The sequence below is a fragment of the Eschscholzia californica genome, unplaced genomic scaffold, assembly GCF_041429995.1.
Source record: "Eschscholzia californica isolate CP2 unplaced genomic scaffold, dmEscCali1.0.p SCAF_3, whole genome shotgun sequence".
Classification (NCBI taxonomy): domain Eukaryota; kingdom Viridiplantae; phylum Streptophyta; class Magnoliopsida; order Ranunculales; family Papaveraceae; genus Eschscholzia; species Eschscholzia californica.
The window spans coordinates 6,264,894-6,278,524 of record NW_028238420.1 but is presented as its reverse complement, the minus strand read 5'-3'; the positions used below and the strand labels follow the sequence as shown (position 1 = coordinate 6,278,524).

Below are 13,631 nucleotides of genomic sequence, written 5' to 3'. Positions count from 1 at the left end.
AGTCTTTGAGCCTTGAAGTAGTTCACTCACCTAAATCGAGAGGGTTAAAGGCAGGGCCATTGTCCGTTTAATCCCTGAGAAATGGGATCTCAGAATCGTATTATTCAACTAGGGACGATTTTCTTGAATAATATGGCAAAATATAGTCATTTTGCGGAATATCGAATGTAATACTTCGCAAAATTCTTTTTCTGTTTCATGTAGTTTTACAATGGGAAAAGATGGTCTTTTCAACCTATGTTCAATCCTCGATGAGGACAAATTGAACATGAAAAACCTCCACGATTGGGAGAAGGGATTGAGAAGTGTTCTCAGATCCACAAATAAAGAGAGCGTACTAGATACCCCAATTCCAAAGATAACCGCGATCTCCACGGTTGAGGATCAAAAACAGGCTAAAAGTATCAGGATGAAATCAGTTTCAGTAACATGCCTTATGTTGGCAACCATGGAACCTAATCTTCAAAAGAGATTTGGGAAAATGGATTCGTACACAATCATCCGACGACTAAGGGACATGTCCCGAAATAGTTCATGGTTGAGGAATTATGGAAATTCCAGGGCAACCCGGAATGGCATTGGAATATCTGAATCTAAGAAGGAACTTTCATTGATTCAGATGAACAAAGGGAAGGAAGAAGGAATTCACGTATTCAACCTAGGTATCTATGTTATCGAAGTTAACTTAGCAAATATAGTTGACTCCCCCTCACGGGTATTTGATAAAGGATGTGGTGCTCATATCATCTCTGATGTGCAGGAGCTTAAGGAAATCAGATATTTGACTAAAAGGGAGCTGGTCCTACGAGTAACGAATAGAGCAACGGTTGCTGCGAAAGCTGTAGGAACGTATAGTCTACCTCTGAAAACTGGTCTAGTTTTAGTACTTCATAATTGTTATTATGTACACACTATTTCTAAAAATATTATCTCTTTTTCAGTGTTAGACAGAGAGGGATATCACTTTATAATAAAAGACAGGCGTTGTTCTTTATATAAAGGTGAAGTGGTTTATACAAGTGCTAAGTTATATAACGGTCTCTACATGTCGGGTGTAGAGAACGAAGTTTTTAACGTAGAAACCAAGAGGCTACGATCAGATGATTCAAATCTAAGCTATCTTTGGCATTGTCGTTGAGGTCACATTAATCTGAAATGCATAGAGAAGCTTCATGCAAATGGACTTCTAGGGTAGTGTAACTTAGAGTCATACGACACGTGCGAATCATGTTTAATGGGTAAAATGACAAGGACCTCCTTTAAAGGAAAAGGAGAACGGGGCAAAGAACCATTGAAAATAATACATACCGATGTATGTGGACCAATGAGTACGCCTGCGAGAGGTAACTTTAACTACTTCATCACGTTCACGGATGACTTCACTAGATATGGTTACATATACTTAATGAGGCATAAATTCAAATCATTTGAGATGTTCAAACAATTTCAGAATGAAGTAGAGAATCAACTTGAGAAGAAGATAAAAGCCATTCGATCCGATCGAGGTGGTGTATATTTGAGTCAAGAATTTGATGATCATCTTAGGAGATGCGGAATAGTATCGCAACTCACTCCACACAGAACACCACAGTTAAATGGAGTTTCTGAAAGCAGAAATCGTACCCTATTAGACATGGTTCGATCTATAATGAGTTAGCCAAGCTTCCAAATACGTTCTGGGGGTATGCTCTGGAAACAGCCGCCTTCATACTTAACCGAGCTCCGTCAAAAACAGTAAAAAAGACGTCATATGAGTTATGGTATGGAAAGGTTCCAAAGCCGTCTTTTCTCAAAGTCTGGGAATGTGTCGTTTATGTAAAGCGTTTACAAGGAGATAAACTCACACCCAAGTCAGACAAATGTCTCTTTGTGGGTTATCCAAAACAGACAAAGGGATACTACTTCTACAGCAAATCAGAGAACAAAGTGTTTGTTGCTCGTGATGGCGTCTTCCTTGAAAATAAATTTATTTCCAAGAACACAAGTGGGGGGAATGTAGAGATCGAAGAAATTCGATCTGAACAACAAATAAACAAAGATATGGAGATATCAAGAAGTTTAGCGGCTTTCGTCTTTCATAACAAGTGGAAGAGGAGAATGAGGTAGAGTTACAAGAACTCGAGATACCTCTCGCACAAGTCGTAGTAGATTCGCAGAAGACATCTCAAGTAGTTGAGAACACTCCAATTGTTGCTTAAGACCCTCGTAGGTCTCAAAGGCTCAAAGAATTATCTTAGAGAACAGATATCATACTGTTAGAAGATAATGAGCCGAGCACTTAAAAAGAAGCTATGACGAGCCCCGACTCTGAAAAATGGCTTAGAGCCATGAGATCGGAAATGGAATTCATGTCAGAAAATCAAGTATGGGACTTGGTCGATTTGCCCGATGGAGTGAAATCGATCGGTTGCAAATGGGTTTTCAAGATGAAAACTAACTAGGATGGAAACGTTAGCGTTTTCAAAGCTAGAATTGTGGAAAAAGGTTACAAACAAGTTCATGGTATAGACTATGATGAAACCTTTTCCCCTGTCGCAATGCTTAAATTCATTCGAATCATTCTAGCAATTGCAACTCATTACGATTGTGAGATTTGACAAATGTATGTCAAAACCGCCTTCCTGAACGGAAACCTGGAAGAGGATGTGTACATGACACAAATGCTGGACAAGTTTTCAAGCGTAAGAGATCCATTTATGGACTAAAGCAAGCGAGCAGGAGTTGAAATTTTCGATTCGACAAGGCAATCAAAGAATTTGGTTTCCTCAAGAATACAGAAGAATCTTATGTTTACAAGAAGGTTAGTGGGAGCAACGTAGTTTTCTTGTTCCTTTATGTCGATGACATATTAATGTTGTTTCCAGATGTTAGAATCAGTCAAGGACTGGCTTCGGAAATATTTCTCAATGCCTTTCTAGGGGAGGCAGAATATATATTGGGCATCATGATCTATAGAGATAGATCAAGGAGGATGATTGGACTCAGTCAAGAAACTTATGTAGATAAGATTCTACACCGGTTCAGTTTGAAAAACTCTAAAAGAGGATTCATTCCCATGTCACATGGCATCACGCTTAGCAAGAGTCAGTGTCCTGTGAAACCTGATGAACTAAAATACATGGTAGATGTTCATTACGCTTCGGCAATAGGATCAATCATGTATGCCATGATTTGCACTCGCCCAGACGTCTCATATGCCTTAAGCATGTGTAGTCGTCACCAATCGAATCTAGGAGAAGCACACTGGACCGCTACTAAAAATATTCTAAAGTACCTGAAAAGGACTAAGGATCACTTCTTAGTATACGGCGGGGAAGAGACACTCAAGGTTGTAGGCCATGTGGATGCAAGCTTTCAGATGGATAAAGACGATTTCAGATCACAATCTGGTTACCTCTACTGTCTGAACAGAGAAGCCGTATGCTGGAAGAGTTCAAAAAAAAGTACTATTGCAGACTCTACCACTGAAGCAGAATACCTTGTGCAGGGATGAAAAAACAGACGAATTTCAACCGAGCTGGCCGAAATTTGTTTTCTTTTTCATTTGACCCAACCGAAAATCCTTTACTAGAACAAACATGACCTAAAAGTGTTTTTTCAACTACATAAGAAGAAAAGAAAAAGATTTTTCTTCGTTTAAGTCGATGTCCTCGTTTAAGTCTATGTTTTCGATTAAGTCGATATTTTCGATTAAATCGATGTCTTCGTTTAAGTCAAAGGACTCTTCTTTCTTTATGTAGGTTCCCCCTTCTTCACTAAAGGTGGTCCGTCATCCGTGAGATCTTGAGGCATCTTTGTTTAAGTCGATATCTTCGTTTAAGTTGATGTAATTGTTTAAGACGATGTTTTCGTTTAAGTCGATGTCTTCACTTAAGTTAAAGGACTCTTTTTTCTCGATGTAGGGTGCCCCCTTCTTCATTAATGGTGGTTCCTCATCCGTGGGATCTTGAGACATCATTAAAAGCTTGTAAACGAAGACAATAAACTTATGTATTTTGTAAGTTTCTTAATATTATTAGTGATGTCGATAGTAGTGATCGATACTAGGGTTGGGTTGTTTATGTGAGACAAAATTATAATTGAATCGAATGTTAGATTTATTGTTAATATTTGTTGAATTCCTTATATTTAGCATTATTTATTAAATGATCCTTATAACACTCTCCTTGGACTAATTTGGTAAAGGAAGAAAAAATACATAAATTGACCTTTTTAACGCATTGCCTATACCAGATATCGCTCTTCTTATACCAAATACCTAATATAGTATAGAAAATAAGTAGTTCAGTACTTCATTAATACTTTGGGACGTTATTAATACATTGAAAGAAGTTGTTTTCTTCTTCTTCTTCTTCTTCTTTTACAATATATACTATACTTAATTTCATACTTTATGTGAGACGGTCGTCTTAACGCGCTAAGGCGAGGCAACGGGTCTGTTGCCGCGCCTCATGCCCCGAACACAACGTGACGTGTACCAAATACCAACAACAACGAGAAAAATATTTATAACGTAAATACTAGTAATATAACTATTAAGGTACCATGGACCCGCCAAAGTATATTTTAAGGGTGGGGCCATATAAATTTTGAATTCCTTCAACACCATCACTTGTCAGATCAACTTTTTTGGTCCTTGTTGGAATGGTAGGGTACATAACTGATTCTTCCACAGGTGAGTGACGTAATCCAAGTAAATGCCCAATTTCATGAACAACTGCATCATTAAAAGCTTGTAAACGAAGACAATAAACTTATGTATTTTGCAAGCTTTTTAATACTATCAGTGATGTTGATAGTAGTGGTCGATACTAGCGTTAGGTTGTTTATGTGAGACAGAACTATAATTGAATATAATGTTAGATTTATTGTTAATTTTCTTGAAGTCCTTATATTTTAGCATTATTTATTAAATGATCCTTATAATGCCCTCCTTAGACTAATTTGGTAAAGGAAGAACAACGAAGTTTACCTTTGGAAACTGGTCAGTTTTGGTACTTCATAATTGTTATTATGTACCCACTATTTCTAGAAACATTATCTCTGTCTCAGTGTTAGACAAAGAGGGATATCACCTTATAATAAAAGACAGACGTTGTTCTTTATATAAAGGTGAAATATTTTATACCAGTGCTAAGTTATATAACGGTATCTACATGTCGGGTGTAGAGAACGAAGTTTTTAACGTAGAAACCAAGAGGCTACGATCAGATGATTCAAATCTAAGCTATCTTTGGCATTGTCGTTTAGGTCACATTAATCTAAAACGGATAGAGAAGCTTCATGCAAATGGACTTCTAAGGTCGTGTAACTTAGAGTCATATGACACGTGCGAATCATGTTTAACAGGTAAAATGACAAGAGTCTCCTTTAAAGGAAAAGGAGAACGGGGCAAAGAACCATTGAAAATCATACGTACTGATGTATGTGGACCAATGAGTACGCTCGCGAGAGGTAACTTTAGCTGCTTCATCACGTTCACGGATGACTTCACTAGATATGGTTACATATACCTAATGAGGCATAAATTCAAATCGTTGGACATGTTCAAACATTTTCAGAACGAAGTAGAGAATCAACTTGACAAGAAGATTCGATCCGATCGAGGTGGTGAATATTTGAGTCAAGAATTTGATGATCATCTTATGAGATGCGGAATAGTATCGCAACTCACTCCTCCCGGAACACCATAGTTAAATGGAGTTTCTGAAAGGAAATCGTACCCTGTTAGACATGGTTCGATCTATGATGAGTTTAACCTTCCAAATACGTTCTGGGGATATCCTGTGGAAACGGCTGCCTTCACACTTAACCGAGCTCCGTCAAAAGCAGTAGAAAAGACGCCTTATGAGTTATGGTATGGTTCCAAAGCTGTCTTTTCTCAAAGTCTGGGGATGTGACGTTTATGTGAAGCATTTACAAGGAGATAAACTCGCACCCAAGTCAGACAAATGTCTCTTTGTGGGTTATCCAAAGGAGACAAAGGGCTACTACTTCTACAATAAATCAGAGAACAAAGTGTTTGTTACTCGTGATGGTGTCTTCCTTGAAAAGGAAGTTATTTCCGAGAAGACACGTGGAAAATGTGGAGATCGAAGAAATTCGATCTGAGCAACAAATAAACAAAGATATGGAGATATTAATATTTTTAGCGGCTCTTATCTTTCCACAACAAGTGGAAGGGGAAAAAGGTAGAGTTAGAAGAACTCGAGATACGTCCCGCACAAGTCGAAGTAGATTCGCAGGAGACATCTCAAACAGTTGAGACCACTCCAATTGTTTCTCAAGCCCCTCTTAGGTCTCAAAGGCTCAAGGAATTATCTTAGAGAACAGATATGCTACAATTAGATAATGAACCGAACACTTACAAAGAAGCTATGACGAGCCCCGACTCTGAAAAATGACTTAGAGCCATGAGATCGAAAATGGAATCCATGTCAGAAAATCAAGAATGGGACTTGGTCGATTTTCCCGATGGAGGGAAACCGATCGGTTGCAAATGAGTTTTCAAGATGAAAACTGACAAGGATGGAAACGTTAGCGTTTTCAAAGCTAGACTTGTGGCAAAAGGTTAAAACAAGTTCATGGTATAGACATTGATGAAACCTTTTCCTTGTCGCAATGCTTAAATCCATTCGGATCATTCTAGCAATTGCAGCTCATTACGATTATGAGATTTGACAAATGGATGTCAACACCGCCTTCCTAAACGGAAACCTGGAAGAGGAAGTGTACAAGGCACAACCTGAACGTTTTGAAGACTGCAAAAATGCTGGACAAGTTTGCAAGCTTAAGAGATCCATTTATGGACTAAAGCAAGCAAGCAGGAGTTGGAATCTTCGATTCGACATGGCAATCAAAGAATTTGGTTTCCTCAAGAATACAGAAGAATCTTGTGTTTACAAGAAGGTTAATGGGAGCAACCTAGCTTTCTTGGTCCTTTATGTCGATGACATATTAATCATTGGAAACAACATTCAGTTTTTAGAATCAGTTAAGGACTGGCTTTGGACATGTTTCTCAATGAAGGATCTAGGGGAGGCAGAATATATATTGTGCATCAAGATGTATAGAGATAGATCAAGGAAGATGATTAGACTCAGTCAAGAAACTTATATAGATAAGGATCTACACCGGTTCAGTATGGAAAACTCTAAAAGAGGATTCCTTCCCATGTCTTATGGCATCACGTTTAGCAAGAGTCAGTGTCTTGTGAAACCGGATGAGCTAAAATACATGGTAGATGTTTCTTATGCTTCGGCAATAGGGTCAATCATGTATGCCATGATTTGCACTCACCCAGACGTCTCATATGCCTTAAGCATGTGTAGTCGTCACCAATCAAATCTAGGAGAAGCACACTGGACCGCTACTAAGAATATTCTAAATACCTAAAAAGGACTAACGATCACTTCTAGTATACGGCGGGGAAGAATCACTCAAAGTTGTAGGCCATGTGGATACAAGCTTTCAGACGGATAGAGACGATTTCAAATCACAGTCTGGTTACGTCTACTATCTGAACGGAGGAGCAGCGAGCTGGAAGAGTTTCAAAAAAAGTACTATTGCAGACTCTACAACTGAAGCAGAATACCCTGTGCAGGGATGAAAAATTAGATGAATTTCAGCCGAGCTGGCCGAATTTTTTTTTTTTTTTTTCATTTGACCCAACCGAAAATCCTTTACTAGAACAAAAATGACCTAAAAGTCTTTTTCAACTATATAGGAAGAAAAAAAATTTCTTTACTTGAGACATTATCTTCATCATATATGTCTTTGTTTAAGTCGATATCTTCGTTTAAGTCGATGTCCTCGTTTAAGTCAATGTTTTCGATTAAGTCGATGTTTTTTATTAAGTCGATGTCTTCGTTTAAGTCGATGGATTCTTCTTTCTTTATGTAGGTTTCTCCCTTCTTCATTAAAGGTGGTTCCTCATCCGTGAGATCTTGAGGCATCTTTGTTTAAGTCGATATCTTCGTTTAAGTCGATGTCCTCGTTTAAGTATACGTTTTCGTTTAAGTCGATGTCTTCACTTAAGTCAAAGGACTCTTCTTTCTTGATGTATGGTGCCCCCTTCTTCATTAATGGTGGTTCCTCATCTGTGGGATCTTCACACATCTTTAAAAGCTTGTAAATGAAGACAATAAACTTATGTATTTTGCAAGCTTTTTAATACTATAAGTGATGTTGATAGTAGTGATCGATATTAGGGTTGGGTTGTTTATGTGAGTCGGAACTATAATTGAGTACAATGTTAGATTTATTGTTAATTTTTATTGAAGTCATTATACTTGAGCATTATTTATTAAACGATCCTTATAACGCTCTCCTTAGACTAATTTGGTAAAGGAATAGCAAATACATAAATTGACATTTTTAACGCGTTGCCTATACCAGATATCGCTCTTCTTATACCAAATACCTAATATAGTATAGAAAATAAGTAGTTCAGTACTTCATTAATACTTTGAGACTTTATTAATACATTAAAAGAAGTTGTTTTCTTCTTCTTCTTCTTTTACAATATATACTATACTTAATTTCTTACTTTATCTGAGACGGTCGTCTAAAAGCGCTAAGGTGACGCGACGGGTATGTTCCTCGCCTCATGCCCCGAACAACATAACGTGTACCAAATAGCAAGAGAAAACGAGAAAAATATTTATAATGTAAATACTAGTATAACACTCCCCTATCAAGGTACTATGGACCCACCAAAATATATTCTAAGGGTGGACCCCATATAAATTTTGAATTCCTTCAACATCATCACTTGTGAGATCAACTTTTCTCGTCCTCGGTGCAATCGTAGGGTACATAATTGAATCTTCCAAAGATGAGTGCCCTAATCCAAGTAAATGCCCAATTTCATGAACAGCTATTGATTCTAAATCAATGGCTGACACTATAGAAGATTTAGTAACATCACCTTCAGCAACCCAAGTTTCAGCTCCATCTAAATGAAAACGTCCATTTGTTGGAGCAAAAGCGTGGGCCAACAATCCTAAAAGCCCATCAAAGGGTCGTCCGTCACCGTGATCTCCTCTGTAAAAACCTATTGTGAGATCGGCTGTATCATAGGATTCGGTCTCTATGAAAGTTAACGGCGTTACTTCTGACCAACGTTGAAAACCACGAGAGATGGCGGATTTAAAAGAATTCGTTAATTGATTATCTGGGTTAAAGGCGTACGAAAGTTGACGGTTAGATGGAGTCCATTTAGGTTTCCCGGGAAAGAAACCAAAGTGAGCAACTGTGTGTAGTTTACTATTATGCCCCTCTTTACTAGAATTCATAGTACTAGAACCGTTGATTATATCTGCTACACCACATCTTGGCCGTTGGATTTGTCGCATAGTTGATTCATCAAGAATACCAGTTGGATTAAGATTGAAATTGATTTGGTGTATGTGGGATGTAACCGAATTGGTGAAAGTATTGCTTTAATTTGGCTAGTCCTTCAGCTTGATCACCTACACGACGTCCAGTAAATTTTTTGTAAGACTCCCAAACTGGGGAAGTTGAATTGGAGAAATGGGTAGGATCGTAAGTGGTATTTGGCACGAATACTGATGGGGAGGCATAAGAAATGGGTAATGTATAGAGAGAAATTACAAGAATTGTAGAAATCAATAATAGATAGGTTCTCATGACTCTGTTTTAGAGAGAGATTTAGAGAGAGTGAGAGAGGGGGGTTAGTTGATTGAGAAACTTTGGGTTGATTTATAAAGAAATAAGAAGAGGACTTGAGTGGTTCAAATTCTATGGGATTGCTCTATTTCTTCTTAGAAGCAGGGTTCGATAGGTATATGGAACGACGTGAAAAAAGGGCTTAGGAAAAGTCGAAGTTGTGATTGATTGTTACTTCAAATCAGTACAAGAAGTTCTAGACTTTGAAAAGTTTAAGTCTTTTAGATGAAATGGGGTATAGCCGTATCCGTAGGGCACGAAAATTTCTAGATTCATGTTACGCGGTTATCGTTAAATACTTTGGTTATTTACAGATATTCAAGTAGTAAAAATATATATTAAAAATAATAAATCGTAATTTCTAAAATAATAATAATAGAGATTATATTGGGTTGTTTGGAGAGAGAAAAGAGGAAAGGGAAAAATATATAATCGTGTTTTTTAGGAGAGAGAGAGAGAGAGAGAGAAATATTTTGAGAAGTTATAGGAAATGGATAGTTATTTTGACTTTGAAATATCTATCTTTTAAAGACTAACGGTTAAGATACATAAATAAGAAATGAACGAGATTTATAGATGCAAGTTATGACATGACAAACCTATGCCATTTGTTTTGTAGATAAAGAATTTTTTGATGAAAAACCCACAAAATGGGCCGAAATAGGAATTGAAGCTCACCACCTAACAATTTAAAAACCCCACTTTTAAAAAAATATCGTAACATCAAACCTAATTTCGGATCTTGGAGCTCATATTTCCATCTCAAACAACCCACATTTTTTAATAATACCCCTTCTGCCCTTTTATATGTATATTCTCATTTCCCTCGTATTTTTTAGCTCTCATTTCTTCTAGCTCTAATATTTCTTCTCTAGTTTCTCTCTCTACCTTAACCGGAATTGGGTGACCCGACATAAAATTGGTCTCGCCGGAAACAAAGTCTGACCGTTGAACTATAAGTACGATTTCATCTTCATCTTCTTCAATGCTTGATATTCTTTAGTGCTTCATCTTCTCAAAGATATTCATCTCTGATCCCCATCTTCTTTATTCTTCATTTTCTTTAATCTTCATCTTCATATACTCATAAGTTTTTCCCTAGTGTTTTAGAGATAAACTTGTAAATTTCAGATCTAGTTATTTGAAGCTCCATTAATGAGGTTTTTCTTGATATTTCTTTATCTTATGATGTTCAATCTTCTTATAAGATTTCTGAATTTTACTTCCACATTATATAATTATGTAACAAAGTGAAAAACCTTTACACAGTTTTTTGTTCTAAGAAAACATAAAGTACAACCTTAGATCTATTTTTTGGAATCTCTCTAGAAATTAGGTGTTAGCAGATGTTGATGTTTACCTCTTAGCTTATCCCGCCCGACCTCCCAGTTAGGGGTGTTGGTGGCGGAGCATTGAGGGCTTTAGCAGTTCAGCTGCCTTAAGCCGGGTTGATCCGTTGGACTTTAGGTAAAATGACAAGAGTGAATTTTACTTCCACATTATATAATTATGTAACTTAGAGTCATACGACACGTGCGAATCATGTTTAACGCGTAAAATGACAAGAGCCTCCTTTAAAGGAAAAGGAGAACGGGGCAAAGAACCATTGAAAATCATACATAGTGATGTATGTGGACCAATGAGTACGCCCGCGAGACGTAACTTTAGCTACTTCTTCACGTTCACGGATGACTTCACTAGATATGGTTACATATACCTAATGAGGCATAAATTCAAATCGTTGGACATGTTCAAACAATTTCAGAACGAAGTAGAGAATCAACTTGACAAAAAGATTCGATCCGATCGAGGTGGTGAATATTTGAGTCAAGAATTTGATGATCATCTTAGGAGATGCGAAATAGTATCGCAACTCACTCCACCCGGAACACCACGGTTAAATGGAGTTTCTGAAAGGAAATCGTACCCTGTTAGACATGGTTCGATCTATGATGAGTTTAACCTTCCAAATACGTTCTGGGGATATGCTCTGGAAACGGATGCCTTCACACTTAACCGAGCTCCGTCAAAAGCAGTAGAAAAGACGCCTTATGAGTTATGATATGGAAAGGTTCCAAAGCTGTCTTTTCTCAAAGTCTAGGGATGTAACGTTTATGTAAAGGGTTTACAAGGAGATAAACTCGCACCCAAGTCAGACAAATGTCTCTTTGTGGGTTATCCAAAAGAGACAATGGGCTACTACTTCTACAACAAATCAGAGAACAAAGTGCTTGTTACTTGTGATGGTGTCTTCCTTGAAAAGAAATTTATTTACAAAAAGACAAGTGGGAGAAATGTAGAGATCGAAGAAATTCGATTTGAGCAACAAATAAACAAAGATATGGCGATATTAAGAAATTTAGCGGCTCTTGTCTTTCCACAACAAGTGGAAGAGGAAAACGAGGTAGAGTTAGAAGAACTCGAGATACGTCCCGCACAAGTCAAAGTAGATCGCAGGAGATATCTCGAGTAGTTGAAAACACTCCAATTGTTTCTCAAGCCCCTCGTAGGTCTCAAAGGCTCAAGGAATTATCTTAGAGAACAGATATGCTACAATTAGAAGATAATGAGCCGAGTACTTACAAAAAGCTATGACGAGCCCTGACTCTGAAAAATAGCTTAGAGTCATGAGATCGGAAATGGAATCCATGTCAGAATATCAAGAATGGGACTTGGTCGATTTGCCCGATGGAGCGAAACCGATCGGTTGCAAATGAGTTTTCACGATGAAAACTGACAAGGATGGAAACATTAACATTTTCAAAGCTAGACATGTGGCAAAAGGATACAAACAAGTTCATGGTATAGCCTATGATGAAACCTTTTCCTTATCGCAATGCTTAAATCCATTCGGATCATTCTAGCAATTGCACCTCATTACGATTATGAGATTTGACAAATGGATGTCAAAACCGCCTTCCTAAACGGTTTGCAAGCTTAAGAGATCTATTTATGGACTAAAGCAAGTAAGCAGGAGTTGGCATCTTCGATTCGACGAGGCAATCAAAGAATTTGGTTTCCTCAAGAATACATAAGAATCTTTTGTTTACAAGAAGGTTAGTGGGAGCAACCTAGTTTTCTTGGTTCTTTATGTCGATGACATATTAATCATTGGAAACAACATTCAGTTTTTAGAATCAGTTAAGGACTTGCTTCGGAAATGTTTCTCAATGAAGGATCGAGGGGCTGTTGAATATATATTGGGCATCAAGATCTATAGAGATAGATCAAGGAGGATGATTAGACTCAGTTAAGAAACTTATATCGATAAGATTCTACACCGATTCAGTATGGAAAACTCTAAAAGAGGATTCCTTCCCATGTCACATGGCATCACGTTTAGCAAGAGTCAGTGTTTTGTGAAACCTGATGAGCTAAAATACATGGTAGATGTTCCTTATGCTTCGGCAATTGAATCAATCATGTATGCCATGATTTGCACTCACCCAAACGTCTCATATGCCTTAAGCATGTGTAGTCGTCACCAATCGAATCTAGGAGAAACACACTGGACCGCTACTAAGAATATTCTAAAATACCTAAAAAGGACTAAGGATCACTTCCTAGTATACGGCGGGGAAGAGACACTCAACCTTGTAGGCCATGTGGATACTAGCTTTCAAACGGATAGAGACGATTTCAGATCACAGTCTGGTTACGTCTACTGTCTAAACTAAGGAACAGTAAGCTGGAAGAGTTCCAAAAAAAGTACTATTGCAGACTCTACCACTGAAGCAGAATACCCTGTGCAGGGATGAAAAAACAGATGAATTTCAGCCGAGCTGGCCGAAAGTTGTTTTCTTTTTCATTTGACCCAACCGAAAATCCTTTACTAGAACAAAAATGACCTAAAAGATTTTTCAACTATATAGGAAGAAAAAATATTTCTTTACTTGAGACATATTATCTTCATCATATATGTCTTTGTTTAAGTCGATATC

General features: G+C 37.5%; 1 pseudogene; it reads right to left on the bottom strand.

Moving 5' to 3' along the window:
• Positions 1-8,452: 8,452 nt before the first annotated feature.
• Positions 8,453-9,784, bottom strand: LOC147548007 (metalloendoproteinase 2-MMP pseudogene; annotated as a pseudogene).
• Between the last annotated feature and the right edge of the window lie 3,847 nt (positions 9,785-13,631).